Below are 25,182 nucleotides of genomic sequence, written 5' to 3'. Positions count from 1 at the left end.
AAAAACAGGTTAATCAATAGGGATTTTCGTATGGATTAATACCCAGTGAACGGTTCGTTTAGCTTTATATATTTTTCCGGGTGGGCCTTGTATTGGTTTTTCGGAAGTGTTAGACCTGTAAGAGAAAAATTTAAATGGTTGGGAAAGGCCATGGGATGTAGAAATATTTTTTTCACATTTTACTTCCTTGTAAAAACAGGTAAATCAATAGGGCTTTTCGCACGGATAAGTACCCAGTGAACGGTTCATTTAGCTTTATACATTGTTCCGGGTGGGCGTTGTATTGGTTTTTCGGAAGTGTTAGACCTGTAAGAGAAAAATTTAAATGGCTGGGAAAGGCCATGGGATGTAGAAATATTTTTTTCACATTTTATTTCCTTGTAAAAACAGGTAAATCAATAGGGATTTTCGTACGGATAAGTGCCCAGTGAACGGTTCGTTTAGCTTTATATATTGTAAAGAGTGGCCGTTGTATTGGTTTTTCGGAAGTGTTAGACCTGTAAGAGAAAAGTTTAAATGGTTGGGAAAGGCCATGGGATGTAGAAATATTTTTTTCACATTTTATTTCCTTGTAAAAACAGGTAAATCAATAGGGATGTTCGTACGGATAAGTACCCAGTGAACGGTTCGTTTAGCTTTATATATTGTTCCGGGTGGGCGTTGTATTGGTTTTTCGGAAGTGTTAGACCTGTAAGCGAAAAATTTAAATGGTTGGGAAAGGCCATGGGATGTATAAATATTTTTTTCACATTTTATTTCCTTGTAAAAACATGTAAATCAATAGGGATTTTCGTACGGATAAGTACCCAGTGATGGGTTTGTTTAGCTTTATATATTGTTCCGGGTGGGCGTTGTATTGGTTTTTTGGAAGTGTTAGACCTGTAAGAGAAAAATTTAAATGGTTGGGAAAGGCCATGGGATGTAGAAATATTTTTTTCACATTTTATTTCCTTGTAAAAACAGGAAAATCAATAGGGATTTTCGTATGGATTAGTACCCAGTAAACGGTTCGTTTAGCTTTATATATATTTCCGGGTGGGCCTTGTATTGGTTTTTCACAACTGTTAGACCTGTAAGAGAAAAATTTAAATGGTTGGGAAAGGCCATGGGATGTAGAAATATTTTTTTCACATTTTACTTCCTTGTAAAAACAGGTAAATCAATAGGGCTTTTCGCACGGATAAGTACCCAGTGAACGGTTCGTTTAGCTTTATACATTGTTCCGGGTGGGCGTTGTATTGGTTTTTCGGAAGTGTTAGACCTGTAAGAGAAAAATTTAAATGGCTGGGAAAGGCCATGGGATGTAGAAATATTTTTTTCACATTTTATTTCCTTGTAAAAACAGGTAAATCAATAGGGATTTTCGTACGGATAAGTACCCAGTGAACGGTTCGTTTAGCTTTATATATTGTTCCGGGTGGGCGTTGTATTGGTTTTTCGGAAGTGTTAGACCTGTAAGAGAATAATTTAAATGGTTGGGAAAGGCCATGGGATGTAGAAATATTTTTTTCACATTTTAATTCTTTGTAAAAACAGGAAAATCAATAGGGATTTTCGTATGGATTAGTACCCAGTGAACGGTTCGTTTAGCTTTATATATTTTTCCGGGTGGGCCTTGTATTGGTTTTTCACAACTGTTAGACCTGTAAGAGAAAAATTTAAATGGTTGGGAAAGGCCATGGGATGTAGAAATATTTTTTTCACATTTTACTTCCTTGTAAAAACAGGTAAATCAATAGGGATTTTCGTACGGATAAGAGCCCAGTGAACGGTTCGTTTAGCTTTATATATTGTTCCGGGTGGGCGTTGTATTGGTTTTTCGGAAGTGTTAGACCTGTAAGAGAAAAATTTAAATGGTTGGGAAAGGCCATGGGATGTAGAAATATTTTTTTCACATTTTATTTCCTTGTAAAAACAGGTAAATCAATAGGGATTTTCGTATGGATTAGTACCCAGTGAACGGTTCGTTTAGCTTTATACATTGTTCCGGGTGGGCGTTGAATTGGTTTTTCGGAAGTGTTAGACCTGTAAGAGAAAAATTTAAATGGTTGGGAAAGGCCATGGGATGTAGAAATATTTTTTTCACATTTTACTTCCTTGTAAAAACAGGTAAATCAATAGGGCTTTTCGCACGGATAAGTACCCAGTGAACGGTTCGTTTAGCTTTATACATTGTTCCGGGTGGGCGTTGTATTGGTTTTTCGGAAGTGTTAGACCTGTAAGAGAAAAATTTAAATGGCTGGGAAAGGCCATGGGATGTAGAAATATTTTTTTCACATTTTATTTCCTTGTAAAAACAGGTAAATCAATAGGGATTTTCGTACGGATAAGTGCCCAGTGAACGGTTTGTTTAGCTTTATATATTGTAAAGAGTGGCCGTTGTATTGGTTTTTCGGAAGTGTTAGACCTGTAAGAGAATAATTTAAATGGTTGGGAAAGGCCATGGGATGTAGAAATATTTTTTTCACATTTTAATTCTTTGTAAAAACAGGAAAATCAATAGGGATTTTCGTATGGATTAGTACCCAGTGAACGGTTCGTTTAGCTTTATATATTTTTCCGGGTGGGCCTTGTATTGGTTTTTCACAACTGTTAGACCTGTAAGAGAAAAATTTAAATGGTTGGGAAAGGCCATGGGATGTAGAAATATTTTTTTCACATTTTACTTCCTTGTAAAAACAGGTAAATCAATAGGGATTTTCGTACGGATAAGAGCCCAGTGAACGGTTCGTTTAGCTTTATATATTGTTCCGGGTGGGCGTTGTATTGGTTTTTCGGAAGTGTTAGACCTGTAAGAGAAAAATTTAAATGGCTGGGAAAGGCCATGGGATGTAGAAATATTTTTTTCACATTTTATTTCCTTGTAAAAACAGGTAAATCAATAGGGATTTTCGTACGGATAAGTGCCCAGTGAACGGTTCGTTTAGCTTTATATATTGTAAAGAGTGGCCGTTGTATTGGTTTTTCGGAAGTGTTAGACCTGTAAGAGAAAAGTTTAAATGGTTGGGAAAGGCCATGGGATGTAGAAATATTTTTTTCACATTTTATTTCCTTGTAAAAACAGGTAAATCAATAGGGATGTTCGTACGGATAAGTACCCAGTGAACGGTTCGTTTAGCTTTATATATTGTTCCGGGTGGGCGTTGTATTGGTTTTTCGGAAGTGTTAGACCTGTAAGCGAAAAATTTAAATGGTTGGGAAAGGCCATGGGATGTATAAATATTTTTTTCACATTTTATTTCCTTGTAAAAACATGTAAATCAATAGGGATTTTCGTACGGTTAAGTACCCAGTGATGGGTTTGTTTAGCTTTATATATTGTTCCGGGTGGGCGTTGTATTGGTTTTTCGGAAGTGTTAGACCTGTAAGAGAAAAATTTAAATGGTTGGGAAAGGCCATGGGATGTAGAAATATTTTTTTCACATTTTATTTCCTTGTAAAAACAGGAAAATCAATAGGGATTTTCGTATGGATTAGTACCCAGTAAACGGTTCGTTTAGCTTTATATATATTTCCGGGTGGGCCTTGTATTGGTTTTTCACAACTGTTAGACCTGTAAGAGAAAAATTTAAATGGTTGGGAAAGGCCATGGGATGTAGAAATATTTTTTTCACATTTTACTTCCTTGTAAAAACAGGTAAATCAATAGGGCTTTTCGCACGGATAAGTACCCAGTGAACGGTTCGTTTAGCTTTATACATTGTTCCGGGTGGGCGTTGTATTGGTTTTTCGGAAGTGTTAGACCTGTAAGACAAAAATTTAAATGGCTGGGAAAGGCCATGGGATGTAGAAATATTTTTTTCACATTTTATTTCCTTGTAAAAACAGGTAAATCAATAGGGATTTTCGTACGGATAAGTACCCAGTGAACGGTTCGTTTAGCTTTATATATTGTTCCGGGTGGGCGTTGTATTGGTTTTTCGGAAGTGTTAGACCTGTAAGAGAATAATTTAAATGGTTGGGAAAGGCCATGGGATGTAGAAATATTTTTTTCACATTTTACTTCCTTGTAAAAACAGGTAAATCAATAGGGATTTTCGTACGGATAAGAGCCCAGTGAACGGTTCGTTTAGCTTTATATATTGTTCCGGGTGGGCGTTGTATTGGTTTTTCGGAAGTGTTAGACCTGTAAGAGAAAAATTTAAATGGTTGGGAAAGGCCATGGGATGTAGAAATATTTTTTTCACATTTTATTTCCTTGTAAAAACAGGTAAATCAATAGGGATTTTCGTATGGATTAGTACCCAGTGAACGGTTCGTTTAGCTTTATACATTGTTCCGGGTGGGCGTTGAATTGGTTTTTCGGAAGTGTTAGACCTGTAAGAGAAAAATTTAAATGGTTGGGAAAGGCCATGGGATGTAGAAATATTTTTTTCACATTTTATTTCCTTGTAAAAACAGGTTAATCAATAGGGATTTTCGTATGGATTAATACCCAGTGAACGGTTCGTTTAGCTTTATATATTTTTCCGGGTGGGCCTTGTATTGGTTTTTCGGAAGTGTTAGACCTGTAAGAGAAAAATTTAAATGGTTGGGAAAGGCCATGGGATGTAGAAATATTTTTTTCACATTTTACTTCCTTGTAAAAACAGGTAAATCAATAGGGCTTTTCGCACGGATAAGTACCCAGTGAACGGTTCGTTTAGCTTTATACATTGTTCCGGGTGGGCGTTGTATTGGTTTTTCGGAAGTGTTAGACCTGTAAGAGAAAAATTTAAATGGCTGGGAAAGGCCATGGGATGTAGAAATATTTTTTTCACATTTTATTTCCTTGTAAAAACAGGTAAATCAATAGGGATTTTCGTACGGATAAGTGCCCAGTGAACGGTTTGTTTAGCTTTATATATTGTAAAGAGTGGCCGTTGTATTGGTTTTTCGGAAGTGTTAGACCTGTAAGAGAATAATTTAAATGGTTGGGAAAGGCCATGGGATGTAGAAATATTTTTTTCACATTTTAATTCTTTGTAAAAACAGGAAAATCAATAGGGATTTTCGTATGGATTAGTACCCAGTGAACGGTTCGTTTAGCTTTATATATTTTTCCGGGTGGGCCTTGTATTGGTTTTTCACAACTGTTAGACCTGTAAGAGAAAAATTTAAATGGTTGGGAAAGGCCATGGGATGTAGAAATATTTTTTTCACATTTTACTTCCTTGTAAAAACAGGTAAATCAATAGGGATTTTCGTACGGATAAGAGCCCAGTGAACGGTTCGTTTAGCTTTATATATTGTTCCGGGTGGGCGTTGTATTGGTTTTTCGGAAGTGTTAGACCTGTAAGAGAAAAATTTAAATGGTTGGGAAAGGCCATGGGATGTAGAAATATTTTTTTCACATTTTATTTCCTTGTAAAAACAGGTAAATCAATAGGGATTTTCGTATGGATTAGTACCCAGTGAACGGTTCGTTAAGCTTTATACATTGTTCCGGGTGGGCGTTGAATTGGTTTTTCGGAAGTGTTAGACCTGTAAGAGAAAAATTTAAATGGTTGGGAAAGGCCATGGGATGTAGAAATATTTTTTTCACATTTTATTTCCTTGTAAAAACAGGTTAATCAATAGGGATTTTCGTATGGATTAATACCCAGTGAACGGTTCGTTTAGCTTTATATATTTTTCCGGGTGGGCCTTGTATTGGTTTTTCGGAAGTGTTAGACCTGTAAGAGAAAAATTTAAATGGTTGGGAAAGGCCATGGGATGTAGAAATATTTTTTTCACATTTTACTTCCTTGTAAAAACAGGTAAATCAATAGGGCTTTTCGCACGGATAAGTACCCAGTGAACGGTTCGTTTAGCTTTATACATTGTTCCGGGTGGGCGTTGTATTGGTTTTTCGGAAGTGTTAGACCTGTAAGAGAAAAATTTAAATGGCTGGGAAAGGCCATGGGATGTAGAAATATTTTTTTCACATTTTATTTCCTTGTAAAAACAGGTAAATCAATAGGGATTTTCGTACGGATAAGTGCCCAGTGAACGGTTTGTTTAGCTTTATATATTGTAAAGAGTGGCCGTTGTATTGGTTTTTCGGAAGTGTTAGACCTGTAAGAGAATAATTTAAATGGTTGGGAAAGGCCATGGGATGTAGAAATATTTTTTTCACATTTTAATTCTTTGTAAAAACAGGAAAATCAATAGGGATTTTGGTATGGATTAGTACCCAGTGAACGGTTCGTTTAGCTTTATATATTTTTCCGGGTGGGCCTTGTATTGGTTTTTCACAACTGTTAGACCTGTAAGAGAAAAATTTAAATGGTTGGGAAAGGCCATGGGATGTAGAAATATTTTTTTCACATTTTACTTCCTTGTAAAAACAGGTAAATCAATAGGGATTTTCGTACGGATAAGAGCCCAGTGAACGGTTCGTTTAGCTTTATATATTGTTCCGGGTGGGCGTTGTATTGGTTTTTCGGAAGTGTTAGACCTGTAAGAGAAAAATTTAAATGGTTGGGAAAGGCCATGGGATGTAGAAATATTTTTTTCACATTTTATTTCCTTGTAAAAACAGGTAAATCAATAGGGATTTTCGTATGGATTAGTACCCAGTGAACGGTTCGTTAAGCTTTATACATTGTTCCGGGTGGGCGTTGAATTGGTTTTTCGGAAGTGTTAGACCTGTAAGAGAAAAATTTAAATGGTTGGGAAAGGCCATGGGATGTAGAAATATTTTTTTCACATTTTATTTCCTTGTAAAAACAGGTTAATCAATAGGGATTTTCGTATGGATTAATACCCAGTGAACGGTTCGTTTAGCTTTATATATTTTTCCGGGTGGGCCTTGTATTGGTTTTTCGGAAGTGTTAGACCTGTAAGAGAAAAATTTAAATGGTTGGGAAAGGCCATGGGATGTAGAAATATTTTTTTCACATTTTACTTCCTTGTAAAAACAGGTAAATCAATAGGGCTTTTCGCACGGATAAGTACCCAGTGAACGGTTCGTTTAGCTTTATACATTGTTCCGGGTGGGCGTTGTATTGGTTTTTCGGAAGTGTTAGACCTGTAAGAGAAAAATTTAAATGGCTGGGAAAGGCCATGGGATGTAGAAATATTTTTTTCACATTTTATTTCCTTGTAAAAACAGGTAAATCAATAGGGATTTTCGTACGGATAAGTGCCCAGTGAACGGTTTGTTTAGCTTTATATATTGTAAAGAGTGGCCGTTGTATTGGTTTTTCGGAAGTGTTAGACCTGTAAGAGAAAAATTTAAATGGTTGGGAAAGGCCATGGGATGTAGAAATATTTTTTTCACATTTTATTTCCTTGTAAAAACAGGTAAATCAATAGGGATTTTCGTATGGATTAGTACCCAGTGAACGGTTCGTTTAGCTTTATACATTGTTCCGGGTGGGCGTTGAATTGGTTTTTCGGAAGTGTTAGACCTGTAAGAGAAAAATTTAAATGGTTGGGAAAGGCCATGGGATGTAGAAATATTTTTTTCACATTTTATTTCCTTGTAAAAACAGGTTAATCAATAGGGATTTTCGTATGGATTAATACCCAGTGAACGGTTCGTTTAGCTTTATATATTTTTCCGGGTGGGCCTTGTATTGGTTTTTCGGAAGTGTTAGACCTGTAAGAGAAAAATTTAAATGGTTGGGAAAGGCCATGGGATGTAGAAATATTTTTTTCACATTTTACTTCCTTGTAAAAACAGGTAAATCAATAGGGCTTTTCGCACGGATAAGTACCCAGTGAACGGTTCATTTAGCTTTATACATTGTTCCGGGTGGGCGTTGTATTGGTTTTTCGGAAGTGTTAGACCTGTAAGAGAAAAATTTAAATGGCTGGGAAAGGCCATGGGATGTAGAAATATTTTTTTCACATTTTATTTCCTTGTAAAAACAGGTAAATCAATAGGGATTTTCGTACGGATAAGTGCCCAGTGAACGGTTCGTTTAGCTTTATATATTGTAAAGAGTGGCCGTTGTATTGGTTTTTCGGAAGTGTTAGACCTGTAAGAGAAAAGTTTAAATGGTTGGGAAAGGCCATGGGATGTATAAATATTTTTTTCACATTTTATTTCCTTGTAAAAACAGGAAAATCAATAGGGATTTTCGTACGGATAAGTGCCCAGTGAACGGTTCGTTTAGCTTTTTATATTGTACCGGGTGGCAGTTGTATTGGTTTTTCGGAAGTGTTAGACCTGTAAGAGAAAAGTTTAAATGGTTGGGAAAGGCCATGGGATGTAGAAATATTTTTTTCACATTTTATTTCCTTGTAAAAACAGGTAAATCAATAGGGATGTTCGTACGGATAAGTACTCAGTGAACGGTTCGTTTAGCTTTATATATTGTTCCGGGTGGGCGTTGTATTGGTTTTTCGGAAGTGTTAGACCTGTAAGCGAAAAATTTAAATGGTTGGGAAAGGCCATGGGATGTATAAATATTTTTTTCACATTTTATTTCCTTGTAAAAACATGTAAATCAATAGGGATTTTCGTACGGATAAGTACCCAGTGATGGGTTCGTTTAGCTTTATATATTGTTCCGGGTGGGCGTTGTATTGGTTTTTCGGAAGTGTTAGACCTGTAAGAGAAAAATTTAAATGGTTGGGAAAGGCCATGGGATGTAGAAATATTTTTTTCACATTTTATTTCCTTGTAAAAACAGGAAAATCAATAGGGATTTTCGTATGGATTAGTACCCAGTGAACGGTTCGTTTAGCTTTATATATATTTCCGGGTGGGCCTTGTATTGGTTTTTCACAACTGTTAGACCTGTAAGAGAAAAATTTAAATGGTTGGGAAAGGCCATGGGATGTAGAAATATTTTTTTCACATTTTACTTCCTTGTAAAAACAGGTAAATCAATAGGGATTTTCGCACGGATAAGTACCCAGTGAACGGTTCGTTTAGCTTTATACATTGTTCCGGGTGGGCGTTGTATTGGTTTTTCGGAAGTGTTAGACCTGTAAGAGAAAAATTTAAATGGCTGGGAAAGGCCATGGGATGTAGAAATATTTTTTTCACATTTTATTTCCTTGTAAAAACAGGTAAATCAATAGGGATTTTCGTACGGATAAGTACCCAGTGAACGGTTCGTTTAGCTTTATATATTGTTCCGGGTGGGCGTTGTATTGGTTTTTCAGAAGTGTTAGACCTGTAAGAGAATAATTTAAATGGTTGGGAAAGGCCGTGGGATGTAGAAATATTTTTTTCACATTTTAATTCTTTGTAAAAACAGGAAAATCAATAGGGATTTTCGTATGGATTAGTACCCAGTGAACGGTTCGTTTAGCTTTATATATTTTTCCGGGTGGGCCTTGTATTGGTTTTTCACAACTGTTAGACCTGTAAGAGAAAAATTTAAATGGTTGGGAAAGGCCATGGGATGTAGAAATATTTTTTTCACATTTTACTTCCTTGTAAAAACAGGTAAATCAATAGGGATTTTCGTACGGATAAGAGCCCAGTGAACGGTTCGTTTAGCTTTATATATTGTTCCGGGTGGGCGTTGTATTGGTTTTTCGGAAGTGTTAGACCTGTAAGAGAAAAATTTAAATGGTTGGGAAAGGCCATGGGATGTAGAAATATTTTTTTCACATTTTATTTCCTTGTAAAAACAGGTAAATCAATAGGGATTTTCGTATGGATTAGTACCCAGTGAACGGTTCGTTTAGCTTTATACATTGTTCCGGGTGGGCGTTGAATTGGTTTTTCGGAAGTGTTAGACCTGTAAGAGAAAAATTTAAATGGTTGGGAAAGGCCATGGGATGTAGAAATATTTTTTTCACATTTTATTTCCTTGTAAAAACAGGTTAATCAATAGGGATTTTCGTATGGATTAATACCCAGTGAACGGTTCGTTTAGCTTTATATATTTTTCCGGGTGGGCCTTGTATTGGTTTTTCGGAAGTGTTAGACCTGTAAGAGAAAAATTTAAATGGTTGGGAAAGGCCATGGGATGTAGAAATATTTTTTTCACATTTTACTTCCTTGTAAAAACAGGTAAATCAATAGGGCTTTTCGCACGGATAAGTACCCAGTGAACGGTTCGTTTAGCTTTATACATTGTTCCGGGTGGGCGTTGTATTGGTTTTTCGGAAGTGTTAGACCTGTAAGAGAAAAATTTAAATGGCTGGGAAAGGCCATGGGATGTAGAAATATTTTTTTCACATTTTATTTCCTTGTAAAAACAGGTAAATCAATAGGGATTTTCGTACGGATAAGTGCCCAGTGAACGGTTCGTTTAGCTTTATATATTGTAAAGAGTGGCCGTTGTATTGGTTTTTCGGAAGTGTTAGACCTGTAAGAGAAAAGTTTAAATGGTTGGGAAAGGCCATGGGATGTATAAATATTTTTTTCACATTTTATTTCCTTGTAAATACAGGAAAATCAATAGGGATTTTCGTACGGATAAGTGCCCAGTGAACGGTTCGTTTAGCTTTTTATATTGTACCGGGTGGCCGTTGTATTGGTTTTTCGGAAGTGTTAGACCTGTAAGAGAAAAGTTTAAATGGTTGGGAAAGGCCATGGGATGTAGAAATATTTTTTTCACATTTTATTTCCTTGTAAAAACAGGTAAATCAATAGGGATGTTCGTACGGATAAGTACCCAGTGAACGGTTCGTTTAGCTTTATATATTGTTCCGGGTGGGCGTTGTATTGGTTTTTCGGAAGTGTTAGACCTGTAAGCGAAAAATTTAAATGGTTGGGAAAGGCCATGGGATGTATAAATATTTTTTTCACATTTTATTTCCTTGTAAAAACATGTAAATCAATAGGGATTTTCGTACGGATAAGTACCCAGTGATGGGTTCGTTTAGCTTTATATATTGTTCCGGGTGGGCGTTGTATTGGTTTTTCGGAAGTGTTAGACCTGTAAGAGAAAAATTTAAATGGTTGGGAAAGGCCATGGGATGTAGAAATATTTTTTTCACATTTTATTTCCTTGTAAAAACAGGTAAATCAATAGGGATTTTCGTATGGATTAGTACCCAGTGAACGGTTCGTTTAGCTTTATATATTTTTCCGGGTGGGCCTTGTATTGGTTTTTCGCAACTGTTAGACCTGTAAGAGAAAAATTTATATGGTTGGGAAAGGCCATGGGATGTAGAAATATTTTTTTCACATTTTACTTCCTTGTAAAAACAGGTAAATCAATAGGGCTTTTCGCACGGATAAGTACCCAGTGAACGGTTCGTTTAGCTTTATACATTGTTCCGGTTGGGCGTTGTATTGGTTTTTCGGAAGTGTTAGACCTGTAAGAGAAAAATTTAAATGGCTGGGAAAGGCCATGGGATGTAAAAATATTTTTTTCACATTTTATTTCCTTGTAAAAACAGGTAAATCAATAGGGATTTTCGTATGGATTAGTACCCAGTGAACGGTTCGTTTAGCTTTATATATTTTTCCGGGTGGGCCTTGTATTGGTTTTTCGCAACTGTTAGACCTGTAAGAGAATAATTTAAATGGTTGGGAAAGGCCATGGGATGTAGAAATATTTTTTTCACATTTTAATTCTTTGTAAAAACAGGAAAATCAATAGGGATTTTCGTATGGATTAGTACCCAGTGAACGGTTCGTTTAGCTTTATATATTTTTCCGGGTGGGCCTTGTATTGGTTTTTCACAACTGTTAGACCTGTAAGAGAAAAATTTAAATGGTTGGGAAAGGCCATGGGATGTAGAAATATTTTTTTCACATTTTACTTCCTTGTAAAAACAGGTAAATCAATAGGGATTTTCGTACGGATAAGAGCCCAGTGAACGGTTCGTTTAGCTTTATACATTGTTCCGGGTGGGCGTTGTATTGGTTTTTCGGAAGTGTTAGACCTGTAAGAGAAAAATTTAAATGGCTGGGAAAGGCCATGGGATGTAAAAATATTTTTTTCACATTTTATTTCCTTGTAAAAACAGGTAAATCAATAGGGATTTTCGTATGGATTAGTACCCAGTGAACGGTTCGTTTAGCTTTATATATTTTTCCGGGTGGGCCTTGTATTGGTTTTTCGCAACTGTTAGACCTGTAAGAGAATAATTTAAATGGTTGGGAAAGGCCATGGGATGTAGAAATATTTTTTTCACATTTTAATTCTTTGTAAAAACAGGAAAATCAATAGGGATTTTCGTATGGATTAGTACCCAGTGAACGGTTCGTTTAGCTTTATATATTTTTCCGGGTGGGCCTTGTATTGGTTTTTCACAACTGTTAGACCTGTAAGAGAAAAATTTAAATGGTTGGGAAAGGCCATGGGATGTAGAAATATTTTTTTCACATTTTACTTCCTTGTAAAAACAGGTAAATCAATAGGGATTTTCGTACGGATAAGAGCCCAGTGAACGGTTCGTTTAGCTTTATATATTGTTCCGGGTGGGCGTTGTATTGGTTTTTCGGAAGTGTTAGACCTGTAAGAGAAAAATTTAAATGGTTGGGAAAGGCCATGGGATGTAGAAATATTTTTTTCACATTTTATTTCCTTGTAAAAACAGGTAAATCAATAGGGATTTTCGTATGGATTAGTACCCAGTGAACGGTTCGTTTAGCTTTATACATTGTTCCGGGTGGGCGTTGAATTGGTTTTTCGGAAGTGTTAGACCTGTAAGAGAAAAATTTAAATGGTTGGGAAAGGCCATGGGATGTAGAAATATTTTTTTCACATTTTATTTCCTTGTAAAAACAGGTTAATCAATAGGGATTTTCGTATGGATTAATACCCAGTGAACGGTTCGTTTAGCTTTATATATTTTTCCGGGTGGGCCTTGTATTGGTTTTTCGGAAGTGTTAGACCTGTAAGAGAAAAATTTAAATGGTTGGGAAAGGCCATGGGATGTAGAAATATTTTTTTCACATTTTACTTCCTTGTAAAAACAGGTAAATCAATAGGGCTTTTCGCACGGATAAGTACCCAGTGAACGGTTCGTTTAGCTTTATACATTGTTCCGGGTGGGCGTTGTATTGGTTTTTCGGAAGTGTTAGACCTGTAAGAGAAAAATTTAAATGGCTGGGAAAGGCCATGGGATGTAGAAATATTTTTTTCACATTTTATTTCCTTGTAAAAACAGGTAAATCAATAGGGATTTTCGTACGGATAAGTGCCCAGTGAACGGTTTGTTTAGCTTTATATATTGTAAAGAGTGGCCGTTGTATTGGTTTTTCGGAAGTGTTAGACCTGTAAGAGAAAAATTTAAATGGTTGGGAATGGCCATGGGATGTAGAAATATTTTTTTCACATTTTATTTCCTTGTAAAAACAGGTAAATCAATAGGGATTTTCGTATGGATTAGTACCCAGTGAACGGTTCGTTTAGCTTTATACATTGTTCCGGGTGGGCGTTGAATTGGTTTTTCGGAAGTGTTAGACCTGTAAGAGAAAAATTTAAATGGTTGGGAAAGGCCATGGGATGTAGAAATATTTTTTTCACATTTTATTTCCTTGTAAAAACAGGTTAATCAATAGGGATTTTCGTATGGATTAATACCCAGTGAACGGTTCGTTTAGCTTTATATATTTTTCCGGGTGGGCCTTGTATTGGTTTTTCGGAAGTGTTAGACCTGTAAGAGAAAAATTTAAATGGTTGGGAAAGGCCATGGGATGTAGAAATATTTTTTTCACATTTTACTTCCTTGTAAAAACAGGTAAATCAATAGGGCTTTTCGCACGGATAAGTACCCAGTGAACGGTTCATTTAGCTTTATACATTGTTCCGGGTGGGCGTTGTATTGGTTTTTCGGAAGTGTTAGACCTGTAAGAGAAAAATTTAAATGGCTGGGAAAGGCCATGGGATGTAGAAATATTTTTTTCACATTTTATTTCCTTGTAAAAACAGGTAAATCAATAGGGATTTTCGTACGGATAAGTGCCCAGTGAACGGTTCGTTTAGCTTTATATATTGTAAAGAGTGGCCGTTGTATTGGTTTTTCGGAAGTGTTAGACCTGTAAGAGAAAAGTTTAAATGGTTGGGAAAGGCCATGGGATGTATAAATATTTTTTTCACATTTTATTTCCTTGTAAAAACAGGAAAATCAATAGGGATTTTCGTACGGATAAGTGCCCAGTGAACGGTTCGTTTAGCTTTTTATATTGTACCGGGTGGCCGTTGTATTGGTTTTTCGGAAGTGTTAGACCTGTAAGAGAAAAGTTTAAATGGTTGGGAAAGGCCATGGGATGTAGAAATATTTTTTTCACATTTTATTTCCTTGTAAAAACAGGTATATCAATAGGGATTTTCGTACGGATAAGTACCCAGTGATGGGTTCGTTTAGCTTTATATATTGTTCCGGGTGGGCGTTGTATTGGTTTTTCGGAAGTGTTAGACCTGTAAGAGAAAAATTTAAATGGTTGGGAAAGGCCATGGGATGTAGAAATATTTTTTTCACATTTTATTTCCTTGTAAAAACAGGAAAATCAATAGGGATTTTCGTATGGATTAGTACCCAGTGAACGGTTCGTTTAGCTTTATATATATTTCCGGGTGGGCCTTGTATTGGTTTTTCACAACTGTTAGACCTGTAAGAGAAAAATTTAAATGGTTGGGAAAGGCCATGGGATGTAGAAATATTTTTTTCACATTTTACTTCCTTGTAAAAACAGGTAAATCAATAGGGCTTTTCACACGGATAAGTACCCAGTGAACGGTTCGTTTAGCTTTATAAATTGTTCCGGGTGGGCGTTGTATTGGTTTTTCGGAAGTGTTAGACCTGTAAGAGAAAAATTTAAATGGCTGGGAAAGGCCATGGGATGTAGAAATATTTTTTTCACATTTTATTTCCTTGTAAAAACAGGTAAATCAATAGGGATTTTCGTACGGATAAGTACCCAGTGAACGGTTCGTTTAGCTTTATATATTGTTCCGGGTGGGCGTTGTATTGGTTTTTCGGAAGTGTTAGACCTGTAAGAGAATAATTTAAATGGTTGGGAAAGGCCATGGGATGTAGAAATATTTTTTTCACATTTTAATTCTTTGTAAAAACAGGAAAATCAATAGGGATTTTCGTATGGATTAGTACCCAGTGAACGGTTCGTTTAGCTTTATATATTTTTCCGGGTGGGCCTTGTATTGGTTTTTCACAACTGTTAGACCTGTAAGAGAAAAATTTAAATGGTTGGGAAAGGCCATGGGATGTAGAAATATTTTTTTCACATTTTACTTACTTGTAAAAACAGGTAAATCAATAGGGATTTTCGTACGGATAAGAGCCCAGTGAACGGTTCGTTTAGCTTTATATATTGTTCCGGGTGGGCGTTGTATTGGTTTTTCGGAAGTGTTAGACCTGTAAGAGAAAAATTTAAATGGTTGGGAAAGGCCATGGGATGTAGAAATATTTTTTTCACATTTTATTTCCTTGTAAAAACAGGTAAATCAATAGGGATTTTCGTATGGATTAGTACCCAGTGAACGGTTCGTTTAGCTTTATACATTGTTCCGGGTGGGCGTTGAATTGGTTTTTCGGAAGTGTTAGACCTGTAAGAGAAAAATTTAAATGGTTGGGAAAGGCCATGGGATGTAGAAATATTTTTTTCACATTTTATTTCCTTGTAAAAACAGGTTAATCAATAGGGATTTTCGTATGGATTAATACCCAGTGAACGGTTCGTTTAGCTTTATATATTTTTCCGGGTGGGCCTTGTATTGGTTTTTCGGAAGTGTTAGACCTGTAAGAGAAAAATTTAAATGGTTGGGAAAGGCCATGGGATGTAGAAATATTTTTTTCACATTTTACTTCCTTGTAAAAACAGGTAAATCAATAGGGCTTTTCGCACGGATAAGTACCCAGTGAACGGTTCGTTTAGCTTTATACATTGTTCCGGGTGGGCGTTGTATTGGTTTTTCGGAAGTGTTAGACCTGTAAGAGAAAAATTTAAATGGCTGGGAAAGGCCATGGGATGTAGAAATATTTTTTTCACATTTTATTTCCTTGTAAAAACAGGTAAATCAATAGGGATTTTCGTACGGATAAGTGCCCAGTGAACGGTTCGTTTAGCTTTATATATTGTAAAGAGTGGCCGTTGTATTGGTTTTTCGGAAGTGTTAGACCTGTAAGAGAAAAGTTTAAATGGTTGGGAAAGGCCATGGGATGTATAAATATTTTTTTCACATTTTATTTCCTTGTAAATACAGGAAAATCAATAGGGATTTTCGTACGGATAAGTGCCCAGTGAACGGTTCGTTTAGCTTTTTATATTGTACCGGGTGGCCGTTGTATTGGTTTTTCGGAAGTGTTAGACCTGTAAGAGAAAAGTTTAAATGGTTGGGAAAGGCCATGGGATGTAGAAATATTTTTTTCACATTTTATTTCCTTGTAAAAACAGGTAAATCAATAGGGATGTTCGTACGGATAAGTACCCAGTGAACGGTTCGTTTAGCTTTATATATTGTTCCGGGTGGGCGTTGTATTGGTTTTTCGGAAGTGTTAGACCTGTAAGCGAAAAATTTAAATGGTTGGGAAAGGCCATGGGATGTATAAATATTTTTTTCACATTTTATTTCCTTGTAAAAACATGTAAATCAATAGGGATTTTCGTACGGATAAGTACCCAGTGATGGGTTCGTTTAGCTTTATATATTGTTCCGGGTGGGCGTTGTATTGGTTTTTCGGAAGTGTTAGACCTGTAAGAGAAAAATTTAAATGGTTGGGAAAGGCCATGGGATGTAGAAATATTTTTTTCACATTTTATTTCCTTGTAAAAACAGGTAAATCAATAGGGATTTTCGTATGGATTAGTACCCAGTGAACGGTTCGTTTAGCTTTATATATTTTTCCGGGTGGGCCTTGTATTGGTTTTTCGCAACTGTTAGACCTGTAAGAGAAAAATTTAAATGGTTAGGAAAGGCCATGGGATGTAGAAATATTTTTTTCACATTTTACTTCCTTGTAAAAACAGGTAAATCAATAGGGCTTTTCGCACGGATAAGTACCCAGTGAACGGTTCGTTTAGCTTTATACATTGTTCCGGTTGGGCGTTGTATTGGTTTTTCGGAAGTGTTAGACCTGTAAGAGAAAAATTTAAATGGCTGGGAAAGGCCATGGGATGTAAAAATATTTTTTTCACATTTTATTTCCTTGTAAAAACAGGTAAATCAATCGGGATTATCGTACGGATAAGTACCCAGTGAACGGTTCGTTTAGCTTTATATATTGTTCCGGGTGGGCGTTGTATTGGTTTTTCGGAAGTGTTAGACCTGTAAGAGAAAAATTTAAATGATTGGGAAAGGCCATGGGATGTATAAATATTTTTTTCACATTTTATTTCCTTGTAAAAACAGGTAAATCAATCGGGATTTTCGTATGGATTAGTACCCAGTGAACGGTTCGTTTAGCTTTATACATTGTTCCGGGTGGGCGTTGAATTGGTTTTTCGGAAGTGTTAGACCTGTAAGAGAAAAATTTAAATGGTTGGGAAAGGCCATGGGATGTAGAAATATTTTTTTCACATTTTATTTCCTTGTAAAAACAGGTAAATCAATAGGGATTTTCGTATGGATTAATACCCAGTGAACGGTTCGTTTAGCTTTATATATTTTTCCGGGTGGGCCTTGTATTGGTTTTTCGCAACTGTTAGACCTGTAAAAGAAAAATTTAAATGGTTGGGAAAGGCCATGGGATGTAGAAATATTTTTTTCACATTTTATTTCCTTGTAAAAACAGGTTAATCTATAGGGATTTTCGTATGGATTAATACCCAGTGAACGGTTCGTTTAGCTTTATATATTTTTCCGGGTGGGCCTTGTATTGGTATTTCGGAAGTGTTAGACCTGTAAGAGAAAAATTTAAATGGTTGGGAAAGGCCATGGGATGTAGAAATATTTTTTTCACATTTTACTTCCTTGTAAAAACAGGTAAATCAATAGGGCTTTTCGCACGGATAAGTACCCAGTGAACGGTTCGTTTAGCTTTATACATTGTTCCGGGTGGGCGTTGTATTGGTTTTTCGGAAGTGTTAGACCTGTAAGAGAAAAATTTAAATGGCTGGGAAAGGCCATGGGATGTAGAAATATTTTTTTCACATTTTATTTCCTTGTAAAAACAGGTAAATCAATAGGGATTTTCGTACGGATAAGTGCCCAGTGAACGGTTCGTTTAGCTTTATATATTGTAAAGAGTGGCCGTTGTATTGGTTTTTCGGAAGTGTTAGACCTGTAAGAGAAAAATTTAAATGGTTGGGAAAGGCCATGGGATGTAGAAATATTTTTTTCACATTTTATTTCCTTGTAAAAACAGGTAAATCAATAGGGATTTTCGTATGGATTAATACCCAGTGAACGGTTCGTTTAGCTTTATATATTTTTTCGGGTGGGCCTTGTATTGGTTTTTCGCAACTGTTAGACCTGTAAAAGAAAAATTTAAATGGTTGGGAAAGGCCATGGGATGTAGAAATATTTTTTTCACATTTTATTTCCTTGTAAAAACAGGTTAATCTATAGGGATTTTCGTATGGATTAATACCCAGTGAACGGTTCGTTTAGCTTTATATATTTTTCCGGGTGGGCCTTGTATTGGTATTTCGGAAGTGTTAGACCTGTAAGAGAAAAATTTAAATGGTTGGGAAAGGCCATGGGATGTAGAAATATTTTTTTCACATTTTACTTCCTTGTAAAAACAGGTAAATCAATAGGGCTTTTCGCACGGATAAGTACCCAGTGAACGGTTCGTTTAGCTTTATACATTGTTCCGGGTGGGCGTTGTATTGGTTTTTCGGAAGTGTTAGACCTGTAAGAGAAAAATTTAAATGGCTGGGAAAGGCCATGGGATGTAGAAATATTTTTTTCACATTTTATTTCCTTGTAAAAACAGGTAAATCAATAGGGATTTTCGTACGGATAAGTGCCCAGTGAACGGTTCGTTTAGCTTTATATATTGTAAAGAGTGGCCGTTGTATTGGTTTTTCGGAAGTGTTAGACCTGTAAGAGAAAAGTTTAAATGGTTGGGAAAGGCCATGGGATGTATAAATATTTTTTTCACATTTTATTTCCTTGTAAATACAGGAAAATCAATAGGGATTTTCGTACGGATAAGTGCCCAGTGAACGGTTCGTTTAGCTTTTTATATTGTACCGGGTGGACGTTGTATTGGTTTTTCGGAAGTGTTAGACCTGTAAGAGAAAAGTTTAAATGGTTGGGAAAGGCCATGGGATGTAGAAATATTTTTTTCACATTTTATTTCCTTGTAAAAACAGGTAAATCAATAGGGATGTTCGTACGGATAAGTACCCAGTGAACGGTTCGTTTAGCTTTATATATTGTTCCGGGTGGGCGTTGTATTGGTTTTTCGGAAGTGTTAGACCTGTAAGCGAAAAATTTAAATGGTTGGGAAAGGCCATGGGATGTATAAATATTTTTTTCACATTTTATTTCCTTGTAAAAACATGTAAATCAATAGGGATTTTCGTACGGATAAGTACCCAGTGATGGGTTCGTTTAGCTTTATATATTGTTCCGGGTGGGCGTTGTATTGGTTTTTCGGAAGTGTTAGACCTGTAAAGAAAAATTTAAATGGTTGGGAAAGGCCATGGGATGTAGAAATATTTTTTTCACATTTTATTTCCTTGTAAAAACAGGTAAATCAATAGGGATTTTCGTATGGATTAGTACCCAGTGAACGGTTCGTTTAGCTTTATATATTTTTCCGGGTGGGCCTTGTATTGGTTTTTCGCAACTGTTAGACCTGTAAGAGAAAAATTTAAATGGTTGGGAAAGGCCATGGGATGTAGAAATATTTTTTTCACATTTTACTTCCTTGTAAAAACAGGTAAATCAATAGGGCTTTTCGCACGGATAAGTACCCAGTGAACGGTTCGTTTAGCTTTATACATTGTTCCGGGTGGGCGTTGTATTGGTTTTTCGGAAGTGTTAGACCTGTAAGAGAAAAATTTAAATGGCTGGGAAAGGCCATGGGATGTAAAAATATTTTTTTCACATTTTATTTCCTTGTAAAAACAGGTAAATCAATCGGGATTTTCGTACGGATAAGTACCCAGTGAACGGTTCGTTTAGCTTTATATATTGTTCCGGGTGGGCGTTGTATTGGTTTTTCGGAAGTGTTAGACCTGTAAGAGAAAAATTTAAATGATTGGGAAAGGCCATGGGATGTATAAATATTTTTTTCACATTTTATTTCCTTGTAAAAACAGGTAAATCAATCGGGATTTTCGTATGGATTAGTACCCAGTGAACGGTTCGTTTAGCTTTATACATTGTTCCGGGTGGGCGTTGAATTGGTTTTTCGGAAGTGTTAGACCTGTAAGAGAAAAATTTAAATGGTTGGGAAAGGCCATGGGATGTAGAAATATTTTTTTCACATTTTATTTCCTTGTAAAAACAGGTAAATCAATAGGGATTTTCGTATGGATTAATACCCAGTGAACGGTTCGTTTAGCTTTATATATTTTTCCGGGTGGGCCTTGTATTGGTTTTTCGCAACTGTTAGACCTGTAAAAGAAAAATTTAAATGGTTGGGAAAGGCCATGGGATGTAGAAATATTTTTTTCACATTTTATTTCCTTGTAAAAACAGGTTAATCTATAGGGATTTTCGTATGGATTAATACCCAGTGAACGGTTCGTTTAGCTTTATATATTTTTCCGGGTGGGCCTTGTATTGGTATTTCGGAAGTGTTAGACCTGTAAGAGAAAAATTTAAATGGTTGGGAAAGGCCATGGGATGTAGAAATATTTTTTTCACATTTTACTTCCTTGTAAAAACAGGTAAATCAATAGGGCTTTTCGCACGGATAAGTACCCAGTGAACGGTTCGTTTAGCTTTATACATTGTTCCGGGTGGGCGTTGTATTGGTTTTTCGGAAGTGTTAGACCTGTAAGAGAAAAATTTAAATGGCTGGGAAAGGCCATGGGATGTAGAAATATTTTTTTCACATTTTATTTCCTTGTAAAAACAGGTAAATCAATAGGGATTTTCGTACGGATAAGTGCCCAGTGAACGGTTCGTTTAGCTTTATATATTGTAAAGAGTGGCCGTTGTATTGGTTTTTCGGAAGTGTTAGACCTGTAAGAGAAAAGTTTAAATGGTTGGGAAAGGCCATGGGATGTATAAATATTTTTTTCACATTTTATTTCCTTGTAAAAACAGGAAAATCAATAGGGATTTTCGTACGGATAAGTGCCCAGTTAACGGTTCGTTTAGCTTTTTATATTGTACCGGGTGGCCGTTGTATTGGTTTTTCGGAAGTGTTAGACCTGTAAGAGAAAAGTTTAAATGGTTGGGAAAGGCCATGGGATGTAGAAATATTTTTTTCACATTTTATTTCCTTGTAAAAACAGGTAAATCAATAGGGATGTTCGTACGGATAAGTACCCAGTGAACGGTTCGTTTAGCTTTATATATTGTTCCGGGTGGGCGTTGTATTGGTTTTTCGGAAGTGTTAGACCTGTAAGAGAAAAATTTAAATGGTTGGGAAAGGCCATGGGATGTATAAATATTTTTTTCACATTTTATTTCCTTGTAAAAACATGTAAATCAATAGGGATTTTCGTACGGATAAGTACCCAGTGATGGGTTCGTTTAGCTTTATATATTGTTCCGGGTGGGCGTTGTATTGGTTTTTCGGAAGTGTTAGACCTGTAAGAGAAAAATTTAAATGGTTGGGAAAGGCCATGGGATGTAGAAATATTTTTTTCACATTTTATTTCCTTGTAAAAACAGGTAAATCAATAGGGATTTTCGTATGGATTAGTACCCAGTGAACGGTTCGTTTAGCTTTATATATTTTTCCGGGTGGGCCTTGTATTGGTTTTTCGCAACTGTTAGACCTGTAAGAGAAAAATTTAAATGGTTGGGAAAGGCCATGGGATGTAGAAATATTTTTTTTCACATTTTACTTCCTTGTATAAACAGGTAAATCAATAGGGCTTTTCGCACGGATAAGTACCCAGTGAACGGTTCGTTTAGCTTTATACATTGTTCCGGGTGGGCGTTGTATTGGTTTTTCGGAAGTGTTAGACCTGTAAGAGAAAAATTTAAATGGCTGGGAAAGGCCATGGGATGTAGAAATATTTTTTTCACATTTTATTTCCTTGTAAAAACAGGTAAATCAATCGGGATTTTCGTACGGATAAGTACCCAGTGAACGGTTCGTTTAGCTTTATATATTGTTCCGGGTGGGCGTTGTATTGGTTTTTCGGAAGTGTTAGACCTGTAAGAGAAAAATTTAAATGATTGGGAAAGGCCATGGGATGTATAAATATTTTTTTCACATTTTATTTCCTTGTAAAAACAGGTAAATCAATCGGGATTTTCGTATGGATTAGTACCCAGTGAACGGTTCGTTTAGCTTTATACATTGTTCCGGGTGGGCGTTGAATTGGTTTTTCGGAAGTGTTAGACCTGTAAGAGAAAAATTTAAATGGTTGGGAAAGGCCATGGGATGTAGAAATATTTTTTTCACATTTTACTTCCTTGTAAAAACAGGTAAATCAATAGGGCTTTTCGTACGGATAAGTGCCCAGTGAACGGTTCGTTTAGCTTTATATATTGTAAAGAGTGGCCGTTGTATTGGTTTTTCGGAAGTGTTAGACATGCAAGAGAAAAGTTTAAATGGTTGGGAAAGGCCATGGGATGTATAAATATTTTTTTCACATTTTATTTCCTTGTAAAAACAGGAAAATCAATAGGGATTTTCGTACGGATAAGTGCCCAGTGAACGGTTTGTTTAGCTTTTTATATTGTACCGGGTGGCCGTTGTATTGGTTTTTCGGAAGTGTTAGACCTGTAAGAGAAAAGTTTAAATGGTTGGGAAAGGCCATGGGATGTAGAAATATTTTTTTCACATTTTATTTCCTTGTAAAAACAGGTAAATCAATAGGGATGTTCGTACGGATAAGTACCCAGTGAACGGTTCGTTTAGCTTTATATATTTTTCCGGGTGGACCTTGTATTGGTTTTTCGCAACTGTTAGACCTGTAAGAGAAAAGTTTAAATGGTTGGGAAAGGCCATGGGATGTAGAAATATTTTTTTCACATTTTATTTCCTTGTAAAAACAGGTTAATCTATAGGGATTTTCGTATGGATTAATACCCAGTGAACGGTTCGTTTAGCTTTATATATTTTTCCGGGTGGGCCTTGTATTGGTATTTCGGAAGTGTTAGACCTGTAAGAGAAAAATTTAAATGGTTGGGAAAGGCCATGGGATGTAGAAATATTTTTTTCACATTTTACTTCCTTGTAAAAACAGGTAAATCAATAGGGCTTTTCGCACGGATAAGTACCCAGTGAACGGTTCGTTTAGCTTTATACATTGTTCCGGGTGGGCGTTGTATTGGTTTTTCGGAAGTGTTAGACCTGTAAGAGAAAAATTTAAATGGCTGGGAAAGGCAATGGGATGTAGAAATATTTTTTTCACATTTTATTTCCTTGTAAAAACAGGTAAATCAATAGGGATTTTCGTACGGATAAGTGCCCAGTGAACGGTTCGTTTAGCTTTATATATTGTAAAGAGTGGCCGTTGTATTGGTTTTTCGGAAGTGTTAGACCTGCAAGAGAAAAGTTTAAATGGTTGGGAAAGGCCATGGGATGTATAAATATTTTTTTCACATTTTATTTCCTTGTAAAAACAGGAAAATCAATAGGGATTTTCGTACGGATAAGTGCCCAGTGAACGGTTCGTTTAGCTTTTTATATTGTACCGGGTGGCCGTTGTATTGGTTTTTCGGAAGTGTTAGACCTGTAAGAGAAAAGTTTAAATGGTTGGGAAAGGCCATGGGATGTAGAAATATTTTTTTCACATTTTACTTCCTTGTAAAAACAGGTAAATCAATAGGGCTTTTCGCACGGATAAGTACCCAGTGAACGGTTCGTTTAGCTTTATACATTGTTCCGGGTGGGCGTTGTATTGGTTTTTCGGAAGTGTTAGACCTGTAAGAGAAAAATTTAAATGGCTGGGAAAGGCCATGGGATGTAAAAATATTTTTTTCACATTTTATTTCCTTGTAAAAACAGGTAAATCAATCGGGATTTTCGTACGGATAAGTACCCAGTGAACGGTTCGTTTAGCTTTATATATTGTTCCGGGTGGGCGTTGTATTGGTTTTTCGGAAGTGTTAGACCTGTAAGAGAAAAATTTAAATGATTGGGAAAGGCCATGGGATGTATAAATATTTTTTTCACATTTTATTTCCTTGTAAAAACAGGTAAATCAATCGGGATTTTCGTATGGATTAGTACCCAGTGAACGGTTCGTTTAGCTTTATACATTGTTCCGGGTGGGCGTTGAATTGGTTTTTCGGAAGTGTTAGACCTGTAAGAGAAAAATTTAAATGGTTGGGAAAGGCCATGGGATGTAGAAATATTTTTTTCACATTTTATTTCCTTGTAAAAACAGGTAAATCAATAGGGATTTTCGTATGGATTAATACCCAGTGAACGGTTCGTTTAGCTTTATATATTTTTCCGGGTGGGCCTTGTATTGGTTTTTCGCAACTGTTAGACCTGTAAAAGAAAAATTTAAATGGTTGGGAAAGGCCATGGGATGTAGAAATATTTTTTTCACATTTTATTTCCTTGTAAAAACAGGTTAATCTATAGGGATTTTCGTATGGATTAATACCCAGTGAACGGTTCGTTTAGCTTTATATATTTTTCCGGGTGGGCCTTGTATTGGTATTTCGGAAGTGTTAGACCTGTAAGAGAAAAATTTAAATGGTTGGGAAAGGCCATGGGATGTAGAAATATTTTTTTCACATTTTACTTCCTTGTAAAAACAGGTAAATCAATAGGGCTTTTCGCACGGATAAGTACCCAGTGAACGGTTCGTTTAGCTTTATACATTGTTCCGGGTGGGCGTTGTATTGGTTTTTCGGAAGTGTTAGACCTGTAAGAGAAAAATTTAAATGGCTGGGAAAGGCCATGGGATGTAGAAATATTTTTTTCACATTTTATTTCCTTGTAAAAACAGGTAAATCAATAGGGATTTTCGTACGGATAAGTGCCCAGTGAACGGTTCGTTTAGCTTTATATATTGTAAAGAGTGGCCGTTGTATTGGTTTTTCGGAAGTGTTAGACCTGTAAGAGAAAAGTTTAAATGGTTGGGAAAGGCCATGGGATGTATAAATATTTTTTTCACATTTTATTTCCTTGTAAAAACAGGAAAATCAATAGGGATTTTCGTACGGATAAGTGCCCAGTTAACGGTTCGTTTAGCTTTTTATATTGTACCGGGTGGCCGTTGTATTGGTTTTTCGGAAGTGTTAGACCTGTAAGAGAAAAGTTTAAATGGTTGGGAAAGGCCATGGGATGTAG

The sequence above is a fragment of the Paroedura picta genome, chromosome 5 (assembly GCF_049243985.1).
Source record: "Paroedura picta isolate Pp20150507F chromosome 5, Ppicta_v3.0, whole genome shotgun sequence".
Classification (NCBI taxonomy): domain Eukaryota; kingdom Metazoa; phylum Chordata; class Lepidosauria; order Squamata; family Gekkonidae; genus Paroedura; species Paroedura picta.
This window is presented reverse-complemented; position numbering follows the sequence as displayed.